The 5,187-nt window shown below is 55.7% G+C and overlaps 1 protein-coding gene across 1 annotated transcript in view; it reads left to right on the forward strand.

Moving 5' to 3' along the window:
* Window positions 1-5,187, forward strand: part of LOC119331415 (ribosomal RNA small subunit methyltransferase I-like) — a 15,799-nt gene that overhangs the window by 7,482 nt on the left and 3,130 nt on the right. The gene's annotated exons all lie outside the window — the stretch shown is intronic.

A 5,187-nucleotide genomic window follows, 5' to 3' on the forward strand; every position in this document is an offset into this window, starting at 1 on the left:
GGGCTCCCGGCCCCTTAAGGAAGCCGAGCAAATATGATCTTCTGCTTAACTCCAAAACGGGTCCTTACATGAGTTTATATAATCCTTCTAATAAGATAATTGGGCTAAGCCCCTAATAAGATAATTGGGCTAATCCCCTAATACAATAAGATAACTTGGGCCAAGCCCCTAACTGCATGCACCATTGGGCCTCCGTCTGTATTGTATGCCGGTCATAACATCTCTCCTCGCCTGCGCAAACAGCTCGTCCTCAAGCTGGAAGTCGGGAAAGTGCTTGCGGAACTCGTCGAGGTGCTCCCAAGTGGCGTCCTCCTTCGGAAGACCCTGCCACTAAATCAATAAGCGACAAACACCGCGGCTCTGCTCGGCCTTCAAAACCTTTGCTGGACCGGGAAGGAGACAACCCTCGGAAGTCAGAGGAAGGTCTGGCGTGGCCGCCGGTGGCTCGCCACGGAAAGGCTTCAGCAAGCCCACATGGAAAACGTCGTGGATGCGAGCGCCAGAGGGCAGCTGAAGGCGGTAGGCGACGTTGCCGATGCGCTCTAGCACCAGAAACGGCCCAGCATAGCGGGGACCCAGCTTGTGCTTAGCGCGCGGCTCCAGTAACTGCGTAGTGCGGTGGAGTAGGCGCTGCCACACCCAGTCTCCCACCGCAAACTCTGCCTCGCGGTGGTGTGCGTCGTAGTACTTCTTGGATAGCTGTCGGGCCAGGAGAAGACGCTGGCGCACCTCGGCAAGGATCTTATCCCTGCCGTGGAGAAGCTCGGCCGCCGCCTCAGTCCGGGCCATCTTAGGCTGAAACGACAAGATGGGTGGTGGAGGGCGACCGTAGACCACCTTGAAGGGCGTGGCATGCAGGGCGGAGTTGTAGGAGGTGTTGTAGCAGTACTCTGCCCGAGAGAGCCAGTCGACCCATGCACGTGGGCGATCACCTGTAACACAACGTAAGTACATAGCAATCACCTTGTTGACCACCTCGGACTGGCCGTACTGAGGCGCAGCTTCATACATGCCATCCGAAACAGATCGCGCCAGACATGACCAGTGAACACCGGGTCGCGGTCGCTGACGATTGAGGAAGGAAACCTGTGGAGGTGGACGATGTCGTCGAAGAAGGCGTGCGCGACGGAGGTGGCGGTGGTAGGGATGGCCGAGCGCGATGAAGTGCACATACTTGGAGAAGCGGTCGACCACCGTAAGGATGACGGACATGCCGCCCACCTTGGGGAGGCCCTCGATGAAGTCCATGGAGATGTCGCCCAGACCTGTGAGAGGGCACCTCAAGGGGCTGTAGCAGCCCCGCCGACTGCAATATCTCCGTCTTATTGCGCTGGCACGTCACGCAAGACCGCATGCAGTCCGCACCAGCGCACGATCGCCGGGGATGTAGAAATCTGCTCGGAGACGGTGGAGGGTCTTCTGCACGCCCTCGTGGCCGATTGAGTGGGCCAGCAGCAGGGCCTGGTGACGGAGGTCGCCGTGATCGGGCATGAAGAGCCGGCGCCCGTGCAGGAGCAGGCCATCGTCTAGCCGCCACAACTCCTCCAGGTCGCCGCCCGCGAGGCGTTGATGGAGGAGTTGCGCGTTCTTGGCGCTAGCGGTGGCTCGGTGGATGTCGTCGATGAAGGGGAAGGAGGTCCCGAGCAGATGCGAAGGGCCGCCCCGCGGTGTCGACGTCGTCCATGTCGTGGTCGGTGTCGCAGCGGGACAACGCGTCCGCCTCGGTGTTGAGGCGACCCGGACGATACTCAACGGTGAAGTCGAACCCGAAGAGCTTGCTGATTCATTGATGCCGCGGCACGGTGGAGAGGCGCTGGTCCAACAAAAACTTGCGGCTGTAGTGATCCGTGCGGATATGGAACGATCGCCCCCATACATACGGCCGCCAGTGGCGCACCGCCTGCACCAAGCCGATGAGCTCCCTCTCGTAGGCCGCCAGCTTGTGATGGCGGGCGGTGAAGGGTCTGCTGAAGAACGCGAGCAACCCGTCGCCCTGATGTAGGACGGTGCCAAACCCCACGCCCGAGGCGTCGCAGTCCACCATGAAGAGCTTGTCAAAGTCAGGCATCTGGAGGTTCGGCCCCGTAGTGAGAGCCTGCTTGAGGGTCTCGAACGCCTCGCTCGCCTCAATATCCCAAGAGAACGCGTCGTGGCATAGCAGGCGCGTGACCGGAGCCGTGATGAGGCCGAACTCCCGGATGAACTTCCGGTAGTAGCCTGTAAGGCCGATGTGACGCCCGGATAATTAGGCTACAGTAAACCCCGTTAATGATGCCGCGTCACCTCTGTCACAGTAGATGATCTTGGGTTAGTTCAAAAACCGATCCAAATTCAAATTTGAAAATCAAGTTAAACAACAAAAGTTTCAAAACATTAAAACTAAAATGTCCGTTTGCGACAAATAATCCATACATTATTTTGGTGAAGAAACCACATTTTTATAAAGTAACTAATTGTTCTAAGATAAGTAAAACAGTAGCTGAAACGATTATTTAAACATCTCTTAAATGATTAAATTATTGAAAACCTATTTTTATAACTACAAACATAATTATGCTAGTGGTATAACTACTATTACTAATTTTGGTGCTAACTATATGATTTACAAAACAAAAACAATTTGAAAGATTAAATAAAAAGAAAAGAAAATACAAAAAAGGCAGAAAACACAACTAACAAAACGATAGAGGGGAAAACCCTCTAATCCCCTGGGCCAACCGACCCCACTGCAGCCCAATTGGCCCATCCGGTCCACCCCTCTCCCTTTATCCCCCCCACCGAACCAAACCCTAACCCACTCGCTCCCACCCCCCCCACGTCGCCACCTTCCCCCCTCCCGATCCAATCTGGATCGAGGCAAACCCCCCTCTCCCCTCGATCTCGCCCGCCTCTCTCTTCCTTCCCTCCCGTGCGGATCCCGCGGTGGCAACCGCCGCCCCCGACGCCTTGCACCCGCGCCGTCGCCGGAAACACGCCGCCGATGCCCATCGCTCGACCCCGTCGCCCTTGGATCCCATCGCCGTCGCTCGGAACGCCCCTCGCCGGAAGCATCGCCGCCGGCCTCCTTGAGCTCCTCCTCGACCCGATGTCGTCGCCCGTCGTCGCCACGACCGCGTCGCCGGCCTGCCTCCTTCTCCTCCTCCCCAGCGGCTGCATCGCGCCGTCTCCGTCCTCGTCATCGATCATCGCGACCCCGAGCTCCGGCGCCTCCCCGAGCTCATTTTAGCACAACTACAGGGCCCCGTGAGCACGCTTCCCCCATTCCCCCTCTGTTCCGCCGCCATTTCGCCGTGGCTGCGCGCTCGCCGTGTCCGCGCGCGCCCCTGCTAGCCGGCCCTGACCGCGTCCACCCCTCCCGGCTGCTTGCCGCCTTGGGGCTCCGTCCCTCGCCCGGTCCGATGCCTCGCCTCGCCCAGCCTACCTCGCCCGCACCACCGCACCTGTGGCCGCACCGCCCGGTCCTTGCCTCCGTCGCCCTTGCTCCCACTCCGCCACGCGTCGCCCTGCGGACGCAGTCCCGCACCGGTCTGCGTCGTCGCCGCTCGCCGGCGAGGGTGCGCCCCGGCTCGCCACCCCCGGTTGGCCGCGCCTGAGGCAGCGGACGGGCGCCCGCTGCGCCAGTTCGGGTTGCGCCCAACGCCCGCTAGCGCCCAAATCCATTATGGCCCCTGGCCCAATGACAGCTGGGGCCCATCCTAGAATGTTAGAGAAAAGAATTAAAAATAATAATAAAATAAATAAATAATATTAATTAATTAATTAATTAAAGAATTATTAACTTAATTAATTCTGTTAACTAACTATTAAACCAGATTAACCTGCTAATTAATTTGACTAAACAGTTAGTTAGTTAGGCAATGACATGCGGGACCCCCATGTCGGGTGTGACGCCCCCGATTCAATCGTACACTAATCATGCACGCAAACGTGTACGATCAAGATGAGGGACTGACGGGAAGATATCACAACACAACTCTAAAACATAAATAAGTCATACAAGCATCATAATACAAGCCAGGGGCCTCGAGGGCTCGAATACAAGTGCTCGATCATAGACTAGTCAGCGGAAGCAACAATATCTGAGTACAGACATAAGTTAAACAAGTTTGCCTTAAGAAGGCTAGCACAAACTGGGATACAGATCGAAAGAGGCGCAGGCCTCCTGCCTGGGATCCTCCTAACTACTCCTGGACGTCGTCAGCGGACTGCACGTAGTAGTAGGCACCTTCGGTGTAGTAGGGGTCGTCATCGACGGTGGCGTCTGGCTCCTGGACTCCAGCATCTGGTTGCGACAACCAGAAAGAAAGGAAAAGGGGAAAAAGGGGGGAGAAAGCAACCGTGAGTACTCATCCAAAGTACTCGCAAGCAAGGAACTACACTACATATGCATGGGTATATGTGTAAGGAGGCCATATCAGTGGACTGAACTGCAGAATGCCAGAATAAGAGGGGGATAGCTAATCCTGTCGAAGACAACGCTTCTGGCAGCCTCCGTCTTGCATCAAGTAAAAGAGAGTAGATTGAAGTCCTCCAAGTAGCATCTACAAGTAGCATCTCCAAATAGCATCTCCAAATAGCATAATCCTACCCGGCGATCCCCTCCTCGTATCCCTGAGAGAGAGCGACCACCGGTTGTATCTGGCACTTGGAAGGGTGTGTTTTATTAAGTATCCGGTTCTAGTTGTCATAAGGTCAAGGTACAACTCCAAGTCGTCCTGTTACCGAAGATCACGGCTATTCGAATAGATTAACTTCCCTGCAGGGGTGCACCAACTTACCCAACACGCTTGATCCCATTTGGCCGGACACACTTTCCTGGGTCATGCCCGGCCGCGGAAGATCAACACGTCGCAGCCCCACCTAGGCAAAACAGAGAGGCCAGCACGCCGGTCTAAACCTAAGCGCACAGGGGTCTGGGCCCATCGCCCATAGCACACCTGCATGTTGCGAGGGCGGCCGGAAGCAGAACTAGCCTTTTTGTAACTCTATTTGAGCTATGGGTTTCACTTTTTGTAAAACTATAAACTATTAAATAAGAAAAGGAAAACAGAAACAAATAAAGTAAATAAAAGAAAAGATTAAAACCAGAAAAGAAAAAAAAAGAAAGAGAACCCCCCTCTCCCCTGGGCCAGGAGGCCCAACTAGCCACACAGCCGGCCCCAGACCCAGGCCATTAACCCCTCCAGG

The sequence above is a fragment of the Triticum dicoccoides genome, chromosome 1B, assembly GCF_002162155.2.
Source record: "Triticum dicoccoides isolate Atlit2015 ecotype Zavitan chromosome 1B, WEW_v2.0, whole genome shotgun sequence".
In the NCBI taxonomy this organism is placed as follows: domain Eukaryota; kingdom Viridiplantae; phylum Streptophyta; class Magnoliopsida; order Poales; family Poaceae; genus Triticum; species Triticum dicoccoides.